The sequence below is a fragment of the Delphinus delphis genome, chromosome 5, assembly GCF_949987515.2.
Source record: "Delphinus delphis chromosome 5, mDelDel1.2, whole genome shotgun sequence".
NCBI lineage: Eukaryota > Metazoa > Chordata > Mammalia > Artiodactyla > Delphinidae > Delphinus > Delphinus delphis.
Window position 1 is genome coordinate 16,665,140 of NC_082687.1, and position 23,205 is coordinate 16,688,344.

A 23,205-nucleotide genomic window follows, 5' to 3' on the forward strand; every position below is an offset into this window, starting at 1 on the left:
GAAAGTCTTCATCCTCAAGGGTTCTATATCTAATGGAAAAAGAGACGTGTGTAATTCATAACAAGAGATGACAAGAGAGATGAATAAAATGATAAGAAAAATATTACAGTACTTTGGATACCTCCTCTTCCTACTAAGAAACTAGATACTCAACTATATGGGGACCCCAAAAAGCAAATTCAGATGCCAGCCATTTTGCTGTAGGCACTGGTGAAGGCTCTCACATCCTCCTTCTGGCTTTTCACATCTGCAACAGTCTAGATTACTCTTTCCTGGGGTAGAGTTGGCTTTGAGACTGGAAATGGAAGTGGTAAAGCAGGCTTTATATGCTTTCTGTCTGATCTGATTTTTGTCCACTGGACCTAACCTAACTTAGACAAAAGGAGCTCTTCATAGGTGTATCCTAGTTTATTTACAGATCTCTAAAGGGGAGTTTGTAGCCTTAAGACCTAGGTATCACCTAGAAATGTAGAATTTCTTTATGTTGCCTGACTCCTCAGTCCATGTTCTTTCCTCAGCGACCTCACAGAGAGGGGTAGCTGATCAATGGCAGGACTCCAGCGTTTCTGGGCCTTGTGGCCAGATCCCATCTAAATATCACACCACTGAGGTACAACCTCTACATTCTTTGATTTTGTAACACTTCGTTTCTAAGGATTCTGTGTTCCTTGCAAAAGGCTTTTCTTTGAAAAGTTTTTAGTGTGAAAATCCTTCCTCTATTTCCTTGAATTACTGTGGCCGTTCTTCTGTTTACCCTTCCCAGCTATTGTTTCCCTCTTATGGTTCAGTAACCAGAATGGTACACAGTATTTAAGAATTGGAAAATATTTTTAAATGAGAACAGCAACCTTTTTAATTATCTCTCAGTGTGGTAAATATTTCTTAAATAGTTTAGAATGAGTGTACTGCTAAAAAAAATTAAAATGTTAACACAGTATTATAATTATTTATGAATACAAAATAAAGAATTTGGTTCAGCATTTCTCAGTTCCTGCAAAATAGTTTTAATGTTAATCAACCACACTGTACAACCATTTCCATAGTATTAGTAAGAGATGGAAACTGTGTTTGAACTCAGGTTTATTTGACTGCAAAATTTGGGTTCTTTCCGTTTCTCTGTGCTGGCTCCCACAAGAATAAACTTTAAAAATAAAGCTTGAGGGGTGCGAATTTGCTTTAAGTAGAGTTAAATACCTTATAAATATTATAAAACTGAATTGTTTTTGAAACTAATTTCTACAACCCATTATGACTTACTGGTTTTCCATTGTTTTGCTTTTTGTAAAAAAAAAAAAAAAAAAATCAAGCAATGGTAATAAATCATTTGGCATTTATCAAAATCAAATGAATATACTTTGTCAGTGTTATTAGAGGTCACGTTGTAAAGTGATATGCACTCAAGTTAAAATGGTAAAATTTTTCATTTATATGATTTGAAGCTTACAAAATATATTTTATGTTCATTACTTTGTTTAATATAAATTTATGTTTCTTTAAACTGCAGATTTGATATTCTGAAATCATGAAATGTGTTTTTTTAATTTATTTTTTATTGAAGTATACTTGATTTACAATGTTGTGTTAATTTCTGCTCTACAGCAAAGTGACTCAGTTACACATATATACATTCTTTTTTATATTTTTTCCATTATGGTTCATCTCAGGATATACGATAGGACCTTGTTGTTTATCCATTCTGTATGTAATAGTTTGCATCTACTAGCCCCAAACTCCCAGTCCATCCCTCCCCTAATCCCCTCCTCTTGGCAACCACAGGTCTGTTCTCTATATCTGTGAGTCTGCTCCTGTTTCATAGATAGGTTCCTTTGTTCCGTATTTTAGATTCCACATATAAATGACATCATATGTCTTTCTCTTTCTGACTTACTTCACTTAGTATGGTAAGCTCTAGTTGCATCCATGTTGCTGCAAATGGCATTATTTTGTTATTTTTTATGGCTGAGTAGTAGTCCATTGTATATATGTACCACATCTTCTTTATCCATTCATCTCAATGGACATTTAGGTTGTTTCCATGTCTTGGCTACTGTGAATAGTGCTGCTGTGAACACTGGGGTGCATGTATCTTTTTGAATTATAGTTTTGTCCATATATATGCCCAGGAGTGAGATTGCTGGATCATATGATACTTCTATTTTTAGTTTTCTGAGGAACCTCCATACTGTTTTCCATAGTGGCTGCACCAACTTACATTTCCACCAACAGTGTAGGAAGGTTCCCTTTTCTCCATACCTTCTCCAGCATTTGTTATTTGTAGACATTTTAATGATAGCCATTCTGACTGGTGTGAGGTGGTACCTCATTGTAATTTTGATTTTCATTTCATGAAGTGTATTTTTTAAATTATACCATATTACCCAATGACCACCTGAGGTTTTATCACTGACATTCGTTGAGCACCTACTATGTGCTAGCACTGTGTGAAGCACTTTACATCAATAATCTAAATCATTTCTCACATAACCCGTGAGGTAGGCTCTATTAATATGTCTGCTCTATTAATATGTCTACTCTATTAATATGATGAGGCTTAGAGCCATTAAATTTCTTATTCAATGTCACTTAGTTAATGAATGATGGAGCTGAATTTAATGCTAGTCAGTTTGACTCTAGAACCTATTTTCATAGCCATTATTTGGAAAATGCCCCCAACTGGGCTCTACTCCCACACCAAATAATCAATAGTTTTTTTTATCAACTCTTATTTGAGTGTGGCTGCATGTTTATTTATTTCTAAAAAAGAAAATCTAGAAGTATCTTTCAGAGGTGACGTGGTGGCTCCTTGATGGCAGGAAACTAGGATGCTGTATTGTGCTGCTCCATATCTTGATGTGCAGTTCCCATTCTTTTTGTTTTTTTTTTTTTTTTTTTGCGGTACGCGGGTCTCTCACTGTTGTGGCCTCTCCCGTTGCGGAGCACAGGCTCCAGATGCGCAGGCTCAGTGGCCATGGCTCACAGGCCCAGCCGCTCTGCGGCACGTGGGATCTTCCCGGACCGGGGCACGAACCCATGTCCCCTGCATCTGCAGGCGGACTCTCAACCACTGCGCCACCAGGGAAGCCCCCAGTTCCCATTCTTGAGATCTCTTCTGATCCAAAAATTATCTGCTGGAGCTCCAGCCATTATTAGGAGCAGGAAGGGAAAATAGAAGTATGCCCCCCCTCCTTTTCAAGGAGACTTCCTGGATGTAACACAGAAAATGTATGATTGCATTTCATTGGCCCAAACTATGTAAATAGGCACTTCTAGCTATAAAGGAGACTAGGCAATATAGCCCCTTTCTAGGTACCAGTTTCTGTTACTGAAGAGAAGGGAATCATTGTAAAGAAGAACACCTCTCAGTTTCATCCACAATCATCCTGTTGAAAAGCTTTCCCCTCCTTTGGTGTCCAAGGTACCCTACCCTCCAGATTCTCATTATACTTTCTTTTGACAGCACCTACTGTCTTCTCGATTGTTGTCTCACATTTTTCTTTTTTCTCCCATCCTCTTCTCTCTTTCTCCCTTGGTAATTTTATTCATTCTCATAAATCCTATATCCTCTTTGAGCTTCATGCATTTCCAAGTGTCTGCTTCACACTTAAATATAAGTGAACCACCAACATTTCAAATTAAATATTCCCAAACCTTAATTCATTTTCTCTGGAAAGCCTGATCATCCTCCTAATCTCCTGTTTCTGTTCAGAAGAGCAACATCCTCTCATACATTAGGCTTGAAACATCTTAGACTACTTCTACTTCTTGTGCTCCCACATCCAAGTTCTGTTGTTTCCACCTCTGGGATCTTTCTGCAATCCACCCTCTCACCCCATCTCACCCCTGTAATTTTGTTGATTTGGTCTATTGTAATGTCTCAACTGGAATTCCTTTTCCAGTCTCTCTATTACAATTTATCTCACATAGTGCAGTTGGGTTAATCTAAGTATGATTTTGAGAATGCCACTCTCCTGCTCAGGAGTCTCCTATTGTTTACTGAATAAGTTTGGCATTGGGTGTTTCAAACAACCCAATATACCTTTCAATTCTTATGTCTTCCACTACTACCCATTCACACAAGTTACATATTGGTCACCTTGCCCTTTCCATCTCTGTGCTTTTGCTCAAGAATTTATCTCTGTCTGGAAATGCCCTCTCTTCAGTTGTTATCTATGAATGCTAAGCTCTTGAGAGCTTAATTCTTCACAGCATTTAGCATAGCACACTTTAAAGAGTACATTTTAAATGTTTGCTGAATTAATGTTTAAAAGGATAGTAAGATATAAAATGAAACACCAGCCAAACACTATGTATGTATCTCTATGTATAGTATCATGTCATCTGCAAACAGTGACAGTTTTACTTCTTCTTTTGCAATTTGGATTCCTTTCATTTCTCTTTCTTCTCTGATTGCTGTGGCTAAGACTTCCAGTACTGTGTTGAAGAAAAGTGGCAAGATTGGGCATCCTTGTCTTTTTTTTTTTTTTTTCTTTTGGTTTTCAGCACAATTTTATATCTTGTCAGAACAAAGAACATACATCAAATATGACAGGGGTACATTCCTTTAAGGTTTCAACAGAGATGTAGTTACAGTTTAGCAGGTACACAGTGAGCCAGCATGACCCTGTCATCTGGGAAGGGAACTTTATCTTCGAAAAAATACTAGCCTTAGCATGATAGAAAAGGAGGCATTACTCCTCTTCAAAGTGGACATTCCTTAATGGTTAAAGCTGAAAAATATTGTCTGTTTGACAGCCCATAAAGTTCAGGACAAAGCATGTATAAGCCAGAATGGCTTCCCCATACGTGAATATGAAAAAATGTTTTTTCCATTAATGTTAAAATAGTTCCTTTTCAATTCCTATTTTATTGAGCTCATCATCAAAACGTACTGGATTTTGTCAAGAGGTTATTCTGCATTAGTTGAGATGATCATGTGGTTGTTCACCTTCACTCTGTTTATGTGTATATTATATTGATTCATTTCCTTATGTTGACCCACCATTGCATTCCTGGAATTAATCTGGCTTGTTCCTGCTAATATGCTGTCAGGTTAGGTTTCCCAGTATTTTACTGAGTAGTTTTATGGGTATAGTCAAATAAGATTTTTTTTTAATTTATTTTGTCTGCCCCGGGTCTTAGTTGCGGCACCCAGGATCCTCATTGCAACATGCAGGATCTTTAGTTGTGGCATGTGGGATCTTTTAGTTGTGGCATGCAGTCTCATAGTTGCAGCATGTAGGATTCTTAGTTGTGGCATGTGGACTTCTTAGTTGCGGCATGCAGACTCTTAGTTGCAGCATGCGATCTCTTATTTTCAGCATGCATGTGGGATCTAGTTCCCTGACCAGGGATCACACCTGGGCCCCCTGCATTGGGAGCATGGAGTCTTATCCACTGGACCACCAGGAAAGTTCCTCAGATAATATATTGATTTGCAGTTTCCGTGTGGTATTTTTACCTGGCCTTGGTATCAGGATAATGCAAGTCACAAAGAATGACAAAGGATGCTGTGTTAGTTAATTTTATATGGCAGCATGGCTAAGCCATAGCACCTAGACATTTGGGCAAACACTAATCTAAATGTGAAGTGAAGGTATATTTTAGATTAGCATTTAACTAATCAAAGTACAGATTACTATCCATAATGTAAGTGGGTTTCATCCAGTCAGTTGAAACCTTAACAAAAAACAGAGGACTTCCCAAGGAAGAGAAGCTCTACCTCCACACTGCCTTACAACTCTAGCTGCAACATGAACTTTTTCATGGATTTCCATCATGGGCATCCTTGTCTTCTTACTGATCTTAGAGGAAATACTTTCAGCTTTTCACCATTGAGTATGTTGTTAGCTGTGGGTTTGTCATATGATACCTTTACCATGTTGGGGTATGTTCCCCCTATGCCCACTTTCTGGAAAGTTTTTATTATAAACGGATGTTGGATTTTGTTGAAAGCTTTTCTGCAACTATTGAGATGATCATACATTTTATTCTTCAATTTCTTAATGTGGTATATCACATTGATTGACTTGTGAATTTTGAAAAATCCGAGCATCCCTGGGATAAATCCCACTTGATCATGGTGTGTCATCCTTATAATGTATTGTTGGATTCAGTTGGCTAATATTTTGTTGAGGATTTTTGCATCTATGTTCATCAGTGATATTGGCCTGTAATTTTCTTTTTTTGTGATTGTCTGTTTTTGGCACCTAGGTATTGCTGGCCTCATAGGATGAGTTTGGAAGTGTTCCTTCCTCTGCAATTTTTTGGAATAGTTTCAGAAGGATAGGTGTTAACTCTTCTCTAAATGTTTGATAAAATTCGCTTGTGAGGTCATCTGGTTCTGGAGTTTTGTTTGTTGTGAGTTTTTACATCACAGATTCAATTTCAGTACTTGTAATTGGTCTGTTCATATTTTCTATTTCTTCCTAGTTCAGCCTTGGGAGATGGCACATTTCTAAGAATTTTTCCATTTCTTCTAGTTTGTCCATTTTATTGACATATAGTTGTTCATGGTAGTCTCTTATGATCCTTTGTATTTCTGTAATTTCTTTTTCATTTCTGATTTTATTGATTTGGGCCCTATCTCTTTTGTTCTTGATAAGTCTGGCTAAAGATTTATCAATTTTGTTTATCTTTTCAAAGAACCAACTCTTAGTTTCATTGATCTTTTCTATTGCTTTTCTGTTTCTATTTTATTTGTTTCTGCTCTGATCTTTATTTTTTCTTTCCTTGTACTAACTTTGGGTTTTGTTTGTTCTTCTTTCTCTAGTTGCTTTAAGATTAAGGTTAGGTTATTTATTTGTGATTTTTCTTGTTTCCTAGGGAAGCTTGTGTCACTATAAACTTCCCTCTTATAAATGCTTTTGCTGCATCCCATAGATTTGGGTTGTTGTGTTTTCATTTTCATTTGTCTCTAGGTTTTTTTTATTTCCTCTTTAATTTCTTCAGTGATCCATTGGTTGGTTTTTTTTGGGTTTTTTTGTTTTGTTTTTTTTTTTGTGGTACGCGGGCCTCTCACTGTTGTGGCCTCTCCCGTTTCGGAGCACAGGCTCCGGACGCGCAGGCTCAGCAGCCATGGCTCCCGGGCCCAGCCGCTCCGCGGCATGTGGGATCGTCCCGGACCGGGGCACGAACCCATGTCCCCTGCATCGGCAGGCAGACTCTCAAGCACTGCGCCACCAGGGAAGCCCCATTGGTTGTTTTTTTAGCAGCATATCGTTTAGCCTCCACGGGTTTGTGGTTTTTTGCAGTTTTTTCTTGTAGTTGATTTCTAGTCTCATAGTGTTGTGGTCAGAAAAGATGCTTGATATGATTTCAATTTTCTTAAATTCGGAGACTTATTTTATGACCTAACGTGATCTATCCTAGAAAATGTTACATGTGCGCTTGAAGAAAGGTGTATTCTGCTGCTTTTGGATGGAATACTCTGTAAATATCAGTTAAGTCCATTTGGTCTAATATGTCATTTAAGACCAGTGTTTCCTTATTGGTTTTCGGTCTGGATGATCTGTCTGTTGATGTAAGTGGGGTGTTAAAGTCCCCTGATATTATTGTGTTACTGTCAATATCTCCCTTTATGTCTGTTAATATTTGCTTTATGTATTAGGTGCTCCTATATTGGGTACATATATATTTACAATTGTGATATTTTCTTCCTGGATTGATCCCTTGATCCTTATGTAATGTTCTTCTTTACCTCTTGTAACAGTCTTTGTTTCAAAGTCTATTTTGTCTGATAAAAGTATTGCTATCCTGGCTTTCTTTTCATTTCATTTGTGTGGAATACCTTTTTCTATTCCCTGCCTTTCAGTCTGTGTGTGTCTTTAGACCTGAAATGAGTCTTTTTTTTTTTTTGTGGTACACGGGCCTCTCACTGTTGTGGCCTCTTCCGTTGTGCAGCACAGGCTCCAGACGTGCAGGCTCAGTGGCCATTGCTCACAGGCCCAGCCGCTCCGCCGCATGTGGGATCTTCCCAGACCGGGGCACGAACCCCCGTCCCCTGCATCGGCAGGCGGACTCTCAACCACTGCACCACCAGGGAAGCCCTGAAATGAGTCTCTTGAAGGCAGCATATATAAGGGTCTTGTTTTTGCATCCATTCACCCACTCTCTGTCTCTTGACTGAACCATTTAGCCAATTTACATTTATGATTATTATTGGTATGTATGTTCTTATTGGTATTTTGTTGTTTTGGGGTTGTTTTGTTAGTTTTTCCTTGTTGTTGTTCCTTTCTTCTTTTGTCCTCTTGTGATTTGATGACTGTCATTAGTATTATGTTTGGATTCCTTTTTCTTTTTTGTGTGTGTATCTATTTTAGATTTTTGGTTTGTAGTTACCATCAGATTTTTATATAGCAATCTGTATGTATACGTGATTGTTTTAAGTTGCTGATCTCTTACATTCAAATGCATTTTAACAACACTGCATTTGTACTTTCCTTCCCTCATGATTACTGTTTTTGATATCATATTTTACATCTAATTGTTTTTTGTATCCCTTAACTGATAACTCTGAATATACATGATTTTACTGCTTTTGTCTGTTAACCTTCCTACTAGCTTGTGTATTGATAATTTCCTACCTTCACTGTATGTTTGTCTTTATTGAGGAGCTTTTCTCATTTCATAATTTTCATGTTTCTAGTTGTGGCCTTTTCTTTTTCACCTAGAGAATTTCCTTTAACATTTCTTGTAAAGCTGATTTGATGGTGCTGAACTCTTTTAGCTTTTGCTTGTCTGTAAAGCTTTTGGTCTCTCCATCAAGTCTGAATGAGAACCTTACTGGGTAGAGTATTCTTGGTTGTAGGTTTTTCCCTTTCATCACTTGAAATATGTCATGCCGCTCCCTTCTAGTCTGCAGAGTTTCGGCAGAAAAGTCAGCTGATAACCTTATGGGAGTTCCCTTTTATGTTATTTGTTGCTTTTCCCTTGCTGCTTTTAATATTTTCTCTTTATCTTTAATTTTTCCATTTTAATTACAGTGTGTCTTGCTGTGTTCCTCTTTGGGTTAATACCATATGGGACTCTCTATGCTTCCTGGACTTGGATGTCTGTTTCCTTTCCCAGGTTAGGGAAGTTTTCAGCTGTTGTGTCTTCAAATATGTTCTCAGGCCCTTTCTCTCTCACTTCTCCTTCTGAGACCCCTATGTTGTGAACATTAGTACACTTGATATTATCCCAGAAGTCTCTTAAACTGTCCTCATTTCTTTTCATTCATTTTTTTTTTTTTCTGTTCAGTGGAAGTGATTTCCACTACTCTCTCTTCCAACGCGCTAATTTGTTCCTCTGTATCATTTAGCCTACTGTGATTCCTTCTAGTGTAGTTTTCATTTCAGTTATTGTATTCTTCATCTCTGTTTGGCTGTTCTTTATATGTTCTAACTGTTTGTTTAAAACCTATAACGTCTCGCTCTGTGTATCCATTCTTCTCCCAAGTTCTTTAGTCATCTTTATGATCAGTACCCTGAACTCCTACTTGGATAGATTGCCTATCTGTACTTCATTTAGTTTTTCTCCTAGTTTTATCTTGTTCCTTTGTCTGGAACATATTCCTCTGTTACCTCATTTTGCCTAAGTTACTATTTTTATTTTTATATATCTCGTAGGCTGCTTATATTTCCCAACCTTGGAGAAATGGCCTTTTGTAGGAGATGAGCTATGTATCCAGCAGCACACTGTCTTCCCATCACCCAAATTATATGTTCTAGGGGTTCCACTTATGAGGGCTGCATGGGTCCTTATTTTATGGCAAGTTGACTATGTAGATGATCTGGTAGGTTTGGTTGGCCCCCAGGTCTGGTTGGTCAGGCCATGCCTTGTGTGGAGGCTGCCAGCTGCTGGTTGGTAGAACCAGGTCATGAGGCAGCTGACTCTGCCACCCCAGGAGTCCTGGGATTTATGCTGGTTCACTCATGGGTGGAGTTAGAGTCCAGAAGACTCCAGGGCCATTTCCTGCCCACTGGTGGATAGAGCCAGTTCCTGTGGTTAGTGCCAGCCTACTGGCAGGCAGAGCTGGGTACTAGAGTCTAGTTGCAGGAGCCAGGGGTCGCGGAGCTGGTGTTGGATTGCTGGTGAGGTGGTGGGCCTGGTTCCTGACACAGTTAGGTACAGGGTCCTGGGTATCCTGAGGCTTTTGTTGGCCTGCTAAAAGGCAGGACCAAGGCCCAGCTGGTCCCAGGACAGGGTCTGGGCTGCTTTGGGCAGACTGGATTCACAGGCTGTGGTATTGTGATTTTCTTGCATTTGGTGTCTGCCTGCTATCTGATGAGGCTGGTCCAGAGACTAGTGGTGGCTTCCTGGAGTTCAAGGATTCAGGGACTGGTGCCTGCCCACTGGTGGGTGGCCCTGGGTCCTAGCCTCTCTGGTGGGCAGGGCCATGGCCAGAGGTAGCTGTGGGCTCAGGGGTCTTAAGGCATCCTGTCTCCTTTTTTTTTTTTTCCAAACATCTTTATTGGAGTATAATTGCTTTACAATGTTGTGTTAGTTTCTGCTTTATAACAAAGTGAATCAGCGCTATGCATACATGTATCCCCATATACCCTCCCTCTTGCATCTCCCTCCCACCCTCCCTATCCCACCCCTGTAGGTGGTCACAAAGCACTGAGCTGATCTCCCCATGCAATGTGGCTGCTTCCCACTAGCTGTCTGTTTTACATTTAGTAGTGTATATATGTCCATGCCACTCTCTTACTTCTTCCCAGCTCACCCTTCCCCCTCCCCATGTCCTCAAGTCCATTCTCTACATCTGCATCTTTATTCCTGTCCTGCCCCTAGATTCATCAGAACCATTTTTTCTTTTTTTTTTTTTTAGATTCCATATATATGTGTTTGCATACGATATTTGTTTTTCTCTGTCTGACTTACTTCACTCTGTATGACAGACTCTAGGTCCATCCACCTCACTACAAATAACTCAATATTGGTTCTTTTTATGGCTGAGTAATATTCCATTGTATACATGCCACATCTTCTTTATCCATTCATCTGTCAATGGACATTTAGGTTGCTTCCATGTCCTGGCTACTGTAAATAGTGCTGCAATGAGCATTGTGGTACATGACATTTTTTGAATGATGGTTTTCTCAGAGTATATGCCCAGTAGTGGGATTGCTGGATCATATGGTAATTCTATTTTTAGTTTTTTAAGGAACCTCCATACTGTTCTCCATAGTGGCTGTATCAATTTACATTCCCACCGACAGTGCCAGAGGTTTCCCTTTTCTCCATACACTCTCCAGCATTTACTGTCTGTAGATTTTTTGATGATGGCCTTTCTGACTGGTGTGAGGTGATACCTCATTGTGGTTTTCATTTGCATTTCTCTAATGATTAGTGATGTTGAGCATCCTTTCATGTGTTTGTTGGCCATCTGTATGTCTTCTTTGGAGAAATGTCTATTTAGGTCTTCCACCCATTTTTGGATTGGGTTGGGTTTTTTTGATATTCAGCTGCATGAGCTGCTTGTATATTTTGGAGATTAATCCTTTGTCAGTTGCTTCATTTGCAAATATTTTCTCCCATTCTGAGGGTTGTCTTTCCGTGTTGTTTATGGTTTCCTTTGCTGTGCAAAAGCTTTTACGTTTCATTAGGTCCCATTTGTTTATTTTTGTTTTTATTTCCATTTCTCTAGGAGATGGGTCAAAAAAGGATCTTGCTACGATTTATGTCGTAGAATGTTCTTCCTATGTTTTCTGTAAGAGTTTTATAGTATCTGGACTTACATTTAGGTCTTTAATACATTTTGAGTTTATTTTTGTGTGCGGTGTTAGGAAGTGTTCTAATTTCATTCTTTTACATGGAGCTGTCCAGTTTTCCCCACACCACTTATTGAAGAGGCTGTCTTTTCGCCATTGTATATTCTTGCCTCCTTTATCAAAGATGAGGTGACCGTATGTGAGTGGGTTTATCTCTGGGCTTTCTATCCTGTTCCATTGATCTATACTTCTGTTTTTGTTAAGGCACCCTGTCTTCTGATGGGTGGGGCTTTATCCTTGCCCAGTTAGTTGCTTGGCCTGAGGTGTCCCAATGCTGTTGCCTACAGGCTGTTGGTTGGGGCCAGGTCTTGGCACTAGTGAGCTAGAGGGAGAATTCCACAATGGCACTGGCAAACACCAGTGTCCAAGTTGAGACAGAAAAGTTACATATACAGAGAAAGGATCAAAATTAAATCAGAGTGTTCATCTTTAACACTCTAAGGTAGCAGGCAAAGGAAAAACACATGCAGATCACCTTTTTTAGAAAAAGTTCAAGGACACCAAAGAAGCCTATACCCAGCAATAATTTTCTCATCTGTCATAGGACATAAGGAAGACATGTGTGGCTATATGAGAATTTAGAAAGTACTGTTTTATTATTCACATATACCAACTGAAGAGACTCATGAAATAGCTCTAACCAAAAAAGAAATGATATATGTGCATAGCCTCAAGGTAGAACACAATAAAAAAGTGAGGAAATAGGGTTGGTCAATGAATGTTTTTTGTAAATATACCACTGATTGTGTTTGAATGTTAATATACAGTAACAGACTGAGCACATATATATAAAATATGTTCTAAGGAAGGACTCTAACAACTAAGAAGACATAGTAGATAAGAAACTAATAATAATCTGACAAATTATATAGAAAAAACTAGAAATTGGGGAAGGTAAAGTCTCAAAAATCATGGCTGATGGGGAAGAGAAGAAAAGATGAGAATAGAGAAAATGAAAATATTCTAAAAACTTCATCTTACCTTGGAGAGTGACTAAGAGGGAAATAGGATGTCTTAATAAGAAAAAATTATCTTACGTTCAAGAAATAGTAAAGAAATATGTGTCTGATTTGGAGCACAGGAAAGGAAAGGTAGCCAATAGTAAAATGAAACTCTTATAGTAAGTCTTCCACATTAACACAAGCAAACAAAATGGAATCATTAATCACTAGATCAAACATAAATGAGGAAAATAAAAATAAAGAACAGTGTAATATAAATAATAAAAATTAACTTAAATTTAAAAGATAAAATCAAGGATATGAATCACTGCACTAAATGTAAAGCATTAAATTCTCCCATTAAAGGTGGAGATTGTCAGATGAGTTCTTTTTAAATCTCAAATAGATGGTGTTTACCAAAATCACTAAAACATGTTGAGAATAAAGGAATAGGACAAATGTTACCAGGCAAATTCAAACAGTATTGAAGAAAGGTAACAGAGTATGGAGAATTTAGGGTTAAAATCCCACACGAGGCTAAGAGATATCAGGTGGTGATAAAAACCAAGTTTATTTATGCTGTACACCTTAAACTTACATGGTGCTGTATGTCAACTATTTCTCAAACTGGAAAAAAAACCAAGTTTATGAAGATTATACAATAATAAAAATGTATGTATTAGACATAACAGCTGTTACACAAAGCAAAAGTTATTAGAAATGCAAGGAGAACTTGATCAAAATGCAATTATAGTGGATAATTTAATGCAGCTCTTTCAGAATTGGATAGATCATACAGATGAAAAATAAGCCATAAATTATAAAGTCATTAGACTTGATATACAGAATCTTCCATTTGACTACGAAGAAACCTTAACAAATTTTAAAATATAAAATTATCACAAAATACCAAGTATTTGATGTAGACACTCCCTCCCTAAAGGAGGAGCATAATTCCTTAAATACTGAGCTGCACAAAGTGGCTTCCTCTCAAAGAGGAAGAAGTGTTGAAACAAGGAAAAAAGAGTAATGGTCCCGTAGAAAAACCTGACAAGTACTACCATAGCCAGGTGATCAAAATTAACACCAAAAGTCATAAGCTGTGTTGATAGTGTGTACCTTTGATGTGATGTGATGAAAATAGTGCTTTATAGTGCTTTATCCCTATTGTCTTCCTCTGGAAAACTCATAACCACAGTCTAATCATGAGAAAAACATTAGATAAATGCCAGTTGAAGGGAATTCTATAAGATACCTAATGATTACTCCTCAAAACTGTCATTGTTATCAAGAACAAGGAGTCTGAGAAACTGTCACAGCCAAAAGGAGCCTAAGGAGACTTAACAACTAAATGCAATATATTCAATAGTATCCTAGATAGGATCCTGGAATAGAAAAGCAATCCTAAGTAAAAATTAAAGAAAATCAGGTAACGTACGGATTAACACATGGTAATGTATCAATATTGACTTATTAATTATATCAAATATGTCATGCTAATGTAAGATGTTAATAAGGGAAACAGGGTTGCAGGGTATAGATGGGGTGTTTCTGTACTTTGCAATTTTTCTGGAAATCTAAAACTGTTCTAAGATAAAGAGGTTATTTAAAAAACAGGAATGAATACTGGATAAAAATCACAGATGTCTTATGTAACCTAAAAAAAGTTAATTCCAATATTATTTAAAATATTCTAAATCATAAAGATACAATCCTCTCATTTTACTTCATGAAACCAGTATGACTTTAATACCAAAAGGTGATCACAGATTCTCCCAAAAAAGAATAATACAGTTGATCTCTATAATAAATATATATGTAAAAATTCTAAAATTCTAATGAAGTAATAGCAAATTTTTTTTTTTTTTGGCCACGCCAGGCAGCATGCAGGATCTTAGTTCCCCAACCAGGGATTGAACCTGTGCCCGCTGCATTGGGAGAGGAGTCTTAACCGCTGGACCACCAAGGAAGTCCCTAACAATGCTTTTAAAGGATAATACATTAAGATAAAAAAATGTAAATTCTATGACTGCAAGGGTGATTTCATTTCAAAAACATAATGCTCTACATTGACAAATTATCACAGAAAGTAATATATATTCATATCAACAGTTGCAGAACAAACATTTGATAAAATTAAAGAGCAATTTCTAACAAAAATTCTATATTTAATGGAAATTGAAGGATACTATTTGAATATAATCAAAAATACTTACAAAATTTAGAGACAGAAAAAATACTACCCTAAACAGCAAAAGACTAGAACTACTTCAATTGAAATAAAAAATGGATGCTTCTATAATAATTATTAATAATTATCATTTAATAATAATTAAATATATTAATTATATTGGATACAGTATATATTGTATATATTGGGTACAGTAAAACAAATAGTATCAAATTGAAAAACAAGTCATAAAAATATCTTTTTGCCTACAATGTAATGGGATATCAAAATATCACAGGAAAATGAGTTAAATTACCCTATAATTAATAAGAGGAATAAGTGAAGTGACCAGGTTCAAGTTAAATACGTAAAAACTCATAGTTTTTATCTATCCTAACAAGTTTCTATCTACCCTAAAAAGTAAATTGGTGAAAAATTCCATTAACAATAATGGAATATATACATAAGAATATGTAAAAATTCTATTTGTCATAGAATATGACAAAAATCATGGAATATATACATAGAATTATGCAATAGGAAAGACTTAAAACCTAAATAAAGAAGATACGAGTAAATGAAAAGACACCAAAGTTACATGGGAAGCCAATATCATAAAATATAAATTCTCTTAAAATTAATATATCTTATACAATTCCAGTTAGAATTTCAGTTGATATTTTTATATAATAAATGTGGGTGAATAGACAATTAGGAAAAAGAAGAATGGTGAGGAATAACTCCCATTATCAAATATCTGAAGATATAGGGGCTATAAGCAACTACAATCAAATCAATGTGGTGTTAGCCTAGAAGCAGACAGATCAGGAGAACTAAATAAAGAATCCAGAAGTGTTTCCAGTGTGTGTAAACATTTAATCTAAGACAAATATAATACTTTAAGTGAGAAAAGTTTTAACTGTTTAATAAATTCTGCTGACACAACTGACTACCCAATTTATAAGAAAATAGAATTTCCTCCTATATCGCACATTTAGAAATATAATTTCCAGATGTTTCAAGGTATAAACGTAAAAAAATGAAACAATAAAGTTCATGTGTAAAAATGTAGACAATTATGTTTATGGGCAAAGAGAGTTTTAACTTCCTTCTTAACTCTGGAGACAGAATCTTTAACAGAAAAGATAGTCACTACATGACAATAACAAAATTTTAAACTTTTATGTAACATAAGATGTCATAAATAAATTCAGTATATAAGCAACAACTCTTGGAAAGTTGTTTGCAATAAAGAACACAGAAAGAGCCTTAACATCTCTGCTATTCAATATATCATAAAGTCTTAAAAAATGATCAGGAAGGGAAAGAAAACCCAGTAGAAAAATGGAAAAAAAAAACGTAAAAAGCAAATTCACAGAGGAACCGATTCAAATAACCAAAATAAATATTCAAGCCCACTAGTAGGGAGGAAATGCATATCACGGTCACACTGAAATATCACTTTTTTACCCACCAGGATGGCAAAGAGTTAAAAGACCATTTTCTGGGAGGATATGAGAAAACGTAATTTCATAATGGATGGTGGAAATGTAAATTATCAGTTACCTGTGAATACCCCACAGATACCTTGTAAAAATAAATACCCCATTATAAAATGATATACAGTCATCATCCCTTGGTATCACAGGAGATTGGTTCCAGGACTCCCACTGATATCAAAATCCAAGATGTTCAAGCCCCTTATGTAAAATGACATAGTATTTACATATAACCTATGCACATCCTCCTGTATACTTTAAATCATCTCTGGATTACTTATAATACCTAATACAATGTAAGTGCTATGTAAATAGTTGTAAGTGCAGTGTGAAAGCTGTCTAAATATAAATAGTTGCCAGGGAGCAGCAAATTCAAACTTTTTTGGAACTTTCTGGAATTTTTTCCAACTATTTTTGGTCTGAAGTTAGTTGAGTTCAAGTTTGTGAAACCCACAGATATGGAGGACTGGCAAAACATGGATATTTACTTACATCCATATATTTAAACACAAATTTGTTTCTTCATTGTGCAAAATGTCAAAAAATAGAAAAAAATGAAGTACCTAATAATAAGGGGAATGACAGTAAAGCATGTCACCATGGAAGACTGAAGTAAAGTCATTTCATTTACTTGGCATGATTTCCATGAGGTATTACTGAGAAGAGCAAGATTCAGAAAATATATATCATACATTTTCTAAAACCAAGGAATTACCCCCCAAATTTTATTAATGTTAAATGTACATGTGAGTATATACTATGTATATGATTACATGAACATGGAGAATATATAGAAGGTGTGCTAGATCACCTAAATCTAGGTATGCTAGATTACCTAAAATGGGGAGAAAATATGGTGGGAGAGGGGAAGAGTGAGGAAGAAATAAATAATGATCACATTTATTAATTGTTTATAAAAGGGGAAGATGTTTCAGGATTATTTAATATGTAAAACGTTGGTTAAAAGAGACGAAACAAGGACAGGAAGCAAGCAGAGCTGTGAAATGTTTGTATTGTTTTAATGCCATGAATAAGGTAAAACGAAAACATGGTGAGATGTAAATCAGAGTTTGCAGTAAAGGTTGCAACATGCATCCATACACCACTTGGGCTCCTTTGGAAAATATGCCTCACCCCACCTGCTTCAAAGAATACCGTGATGAGAGAAATCCAGTGCCAAACGAGGTAAACAGTAATCAGAGGCAGAGACACATGTGGTCTAGTGAGGTCAATTATGGGGGAAGATAGGGAGATGTTGTTGAGAGAGGTTTTCCCACAAAATGTAGAGTCATGAAGGGAATAAGTTACATAAAAATGGATTAAGTGAAGTTTGCACTTAAGAGTTTTTCAGGAAGGGTCAGATAAAATGTTTCTATTCTTAACTTTGACCAAAATCAGTGCACATAATAAATCATCTGCCTAGAAGCAGTAGCAACTGCTCATTCTTCTGATGCCCTGTGGAAATGGGGTTTGAGATCAAGGCACACACAGCAACCTGATCCTTAGATTGCTCTCCCAGTCCCTATCCTGGGCTACTCTGGGGACGGTCCTCCTAGAGTGGATAGTTCCAGGTAACAGTTTACTGTGAATATGCTGTTAATGGTGCGAAAATAAGGAAAACAATACCAAATGCAGTACTTTTGTTTTAAAAAGTATGAATGAAATGCTAAGGCATTTTACTTTTTCTTTTTAGAGGGTAAAATGAATACCAAATAAGTCTTTTTATTATTAAAAGTGTGTGCTTTTAAAAGATTGGAAATCAGTAAATTTGACACTTATTTAAATTCAGTATTCTAAAAATGGAAAGTATAGCACTGAGATACAAATCTCATGTGGCTCAACTTATAAATTGTTGATCAAAAATTTAAGAACATATTTACATGGCATTTTAAAAAACCTATTGTCTTGCACAGTGGTCTCAAAGGAGCTTATTAAAGTTTTAGAAGATTCTCACTCATTAGAATTCTGTCTCAGCATTGTACAGTGTTTTATTAAATATATGTAGCTATATTCTGTTATGTATGCAGACCATGTTAAATTGATTAGCAATTCTTACTAAGTTTTCTGACTACAGTCTAAGTACTTTAAAAACAATTACCTTGAATTAATAATTCAATAATAATATTCAGCCTTAAAAAGGAAGGAAATACTGTCACATGCTACAACATGGATGAACCTTGAGGGCATTATGCTAAGTGAAATAAGTCAGTCACAAAAAGGCAAATACTGTATGATAACTACTGAAGTGAGGTATCCAAAGTAGTCAGATTCATAGAAACAGAAAGAAGAATGGTGGTTGCCAGGGGCTGGGGGAGGGGGGAATGGGGAGTTGTTTAATGGCTATAGAGTTTCAGCTCAGCAAGATAAAAAGTTCTGGAAATCCATTGCACAACAGCATGAATATACTTAACACTACTGAACTGCACACTTAAAAGCGGTTAAGATGGTATATTTTGTGCTATATGTTTTTTACCACAATTAAAATTAAACATAAAATAGCTACCTTAAGTTACATAAGTGCTTATGAAATCTCAAATGTGTTTAAAGAAATATACTTTCTTTTCATGGTTGCCAAATAAAGGCTTTGCTGACAACGTGTCTCTACCTGGGTAAAGGAAAATTCTACTGAAGCCCAGTGTATAATGTAACAAGGATTTATTAATTGCCCACTATGAACAAAACATTGAGAGGTATGTAAACATTTTTGTAGATATATAGATATCCATAGATAGAGGTATAGTTGTTGACACAAGTCTGAAAAACATGATAGCAATTCAAGATAGAAAAAATGTCAAGAAAATAACCGAAGTCACGAGATGGTACATGATTGATAGATAAGAGAAGGTCACTAGATAAAAAAACGAATCCTTAGCTTCATTGAACAGGCATAATAACTAACACAAGCGATGTGCATGTGTCTCACATATATAGGTAAGTAAAGAAGTTTTTGCTAACACATTTGTGGTTGAAAGGGATTGATATTCATTACATGATATTTCTGCACACCCGTTATATAAGGTACCTGAATTTACTTTTCTTTCCATCTACCCCCACCTTTTTTTTCAGCCATATGAAAATTAAGTCTCCGAAAGTAATCAGATAATTCCAAATTCACACAAACCCAAACCTGGATAACTGTGACTCCGGAGCTTTCTGTCAATTAATTTCAGCTCCCAGTACCCTAAAATAGAATTTTAAAACTTTTCTCTTCCTTCTCCATCACATTTCCCCATTTATTCTAATACGACTCATGACTCCTCTTTTCCTCTCTTGTCAAAACACGTACAGACGCACAACTCCGCTTCCTCCAGTTCTGAGTACAGGGCAGTGTAGCACTGTAGCAGGGGAAAGGCAAGGAAGGAGAGAAGAATCTTCAAGCCCCAGGCTTCCAGATCTTTCACCACCACCCGCCAAGAATCTTATTATGTAGCGGTCTGCAGTCTCCCCACTAATACACATACTGCACAGAGAATGTTATACTAGATGTAGTAAACAAGTCTTAGGAAATGCTTGGAATGACCACACCAATTCCTAAGGATTGGCTAGAATATTTTCCTGTATGTGGAACACTCTTCTTCCAGAAACATATGTCCTAACTGTATTTTTATTTGTACTCATATTTCTTATCTGTAATATTTAAGGTTGAAAAACTAGATTTCTAGACTCATTTTTAATCTGTAATGTGTAAGATTCTGGGGACTGAAAAATAAATTTTAAAAAATACTTTTTTCAGTAAAGGGCACTAGATGGCACAATTTCACCAATTTATGCTAATAAATTCATTTGTCTTATTAATTCACAAAATAATTTAGCTTTATGAAGAGTTATATCTAAATAACAGGAAGTCTATATAATTATAAAGAGGAAAGTTCTTGAGAATATAGTGTTTCCAATATACCGTGTTTTATGTCCTTGTTTATAAACACGGTAACCAGAATTCCAGCGCTGGATGAATAATTTAAGTTAACCAAAGAAAATAGCAGTCTGTCTATAGTGAAATCCATCAAGACCTTATAGATGTTAAACATTTATTTCTGGCAAATGTACATTTTTATCATATTACTAACATATAACAAAGCTATGCAGTACAATAAAGTGGACTGGTGATTCCATTGACCATGAATGCTTAAAATCAGGTACTATACAGACTGAGTTTAAAAGTCTGAATTTTTCTTACTTCAATGTTTGCCTTAAGCTAATTATACCCAATTAAGACCTTCATTTCTTCATGCTTAAAAATGAAAAAATTGATCTAGAAACAATAGAAAATGATTAAGGTCTACCAGATTTAGTATCCAGTTGACCTTTTATTTGCTAAAAGTACCATATTTATAGCAAAACCCCCAAATCTATCCAGTGTTTTCCCAATCACTTTATTTCCTGGAACTATTTATCGTTCAGAAACTTTATCAGCTCTTGAGCTACATCCTGACATACAAGACAGCACATCAGCCAAGCAAGCAGAATGTACAGCTCACCTGGAACATCTCTGAACCCTGGCTCAGGCTCTTGGAGAAGTCTTGCCTAATTGTATAGTGAATACTCCTGCCAGATGGTGGAGTTAACTGTGGTAAATCTTCACTTAAGAGATTCTAATATGGAAATAACCCTACTTAGATACTCTTGCCTAATCAAAAGTTCTCCTCTTTAGAGGAAAGTCATAGTCTTGGGCAAAGGGAACAGCTTCTGGAGGGTCACATGTGAAGAGGGCAGTAGAAAAAATGACATCTACCTTGTTAGCTGGACTGTCCCAAGGTACACTAGATATTAACAGAGTGACATGCTGTACAGCCAGATTGCCCTTACATTCCAACAAACTAGGCAGAGCAGGGTGGCAGATGGGCTAAGTGAGTGAGGGAACAAGAAATTAGACAGTTCCTAGAAAGGTACTCAAAGTAATACTGGAGGTCCTAGAAAGTTGATGTGAGTGGACAGTGGCTTCTTATAGAAAGTTGTTCCCAGCCACCTAAAGTGACTTACCTATAACAGCTGAACCAATATCAGTCTACATCTGCCAAATTCTATGTATTTTACAAAAAGACCTGTAAGAAACTCCAAAGCTGTAACCATAATGCTGCTGCCATCCATGAGTTTAACAAGTAATCAACTATCTCTTTTTACAGATAGTTTACCGTGATAGAACAGAAAAAACAGACTCTCTTCTGTTGCTCTCGAATGCTAGGCTTCACTTCAAAAAGTCTCTTTTTTCCCCTCCCTTAAAATGTTTAACTGATATGCTAACCAACATGTATCATACCATTATGATCAATAAGGAAGAAAATAGAGTATTAACAAGATAATAGTATTCTTTGTAAGAAAAAATATATATATATATTATAGACAGAATATATGAACCCATTTGGCACCTCTCAAGGGAAGCATTATTATTTGAGTACATAATGTACGTTGTGGTTTATCCCCCAACCCACCCGCTCCATCCAGAAAACTATCTGAGCAAATTATGGTAATTCATTGCCTGGACAATGGTTAGTTCAGGAAAGGGCATGCGACCCACCTGTGACTGTTGTAGGCATGATTCTAAAATGGCCCCTCAAAGATGTCCCACCCTAATCCCTAAAACCTATGAATATGATGAGATATCAGTCTCCTGATTATGTTCTGTGATTTGGCACAGTTAGTCTCAAGAAAGGGAAATTATCTGTGTGGCCAAGTCTAATCACACCAGCCCTAAAAAAAAAAGCAGAGAGGTTTCTTCAGCTGATGGTGGAAAGAGATTCAAAACAGAAGGATTCAAGGGAACCACTTGATGAGGAATGCGGGCAGCCCCGAGGAGCTGAGATCAACCCCCAGCTGATAGCCAACAAGGAAAGAGGGGCCTCAGACTTACAGCCACAGAGAATTGGAGTTTGTGAATAATCTGAGTGAACTTGGAAGTGGATTCTTCCTCAGACCCTTCAGCTAGAAGCCCAGTCCAGCCTACACCTTGACGTTAGCCTGTGAAGCCCGAATCAGAGGACCCAGTAGAGCCTGCCCGGACTTGTGTCCTACAGAACTGTGAGATAATACATGAGTGTTGTAGTAAGCTACTAAGTTTGTAATGGTTTGTTCTGACAGCAATAGAAAACTAATACAGTGGACAAAGAGTTGTAAAATATAGTCTACTAATGTCTCTGAGGAAATTTTACTTCTTCGAAAGAGCCACTGGACAAAATGGTGTCTCCTCTTTCTTTTAATGTTGCTATGTCTGGACCTAATGCCTAGAGCTGGCATGTGGGTGTAAAGGATTATGTTGATGGACTTCTTAAAACTAAATCACCCTTACAATTACAGAATAAGTTTACTTGATAATAATGTATAGGACATAAGCGTATTGAAAAATGGAGCAAAACTAGGTCCTCTTGCTACTGAAGGAACTAGCCCTGGAGCCCATTCTGCCTCCAGAATGACTGATATGTGAGATAACAAATGTATTTATTGTTTAAACCAGTTTGAAAGGATTCTTTTACAAACAAAATGCTTTGATTTATTGATATAAAACTAGTAGAGTTACAGCTAGAAACATAGCATTAGTTAAAGAACACTAGACACTGCAATGAGAGATATCATATATCCAGCTGCAGTTATATAGTTTTTTCTTTCACATTTAAGAATTTTCTCCCCTTTTTCATCCACAAATCTAGTGAAATATAAAAATTTCAGAAAATTGTATGGAATATACCTCTGTGATGACATGAAAGATTTCTACCTAATACCAGTATCTATGATTGAGGAGTTTAAAGTTTGGTCAACAAAAGTGTTGCTTTATTTTCATAGTACGAAATACCAAAGCATGACCAATACTCAGGAATTTGTAACTTGTTAGTTATATAAGTTTAAATAAC

General features: G+C 36.5%; 1 protein-coding gene across 1 annotated transcript in view; it reads left to right on the plus strand.

Moving 5' to 3' along the window:
* The window catches only part of RAP1GDS1 (Rap1 GTPase-GDP dissociation stimulator 1), a 255,273-nt gene that overhangs the window by 897 nt on the left and 231,171 nt on the right, over positions 1–23,205 (plus strand). The window lies entirely within an intron of this gene.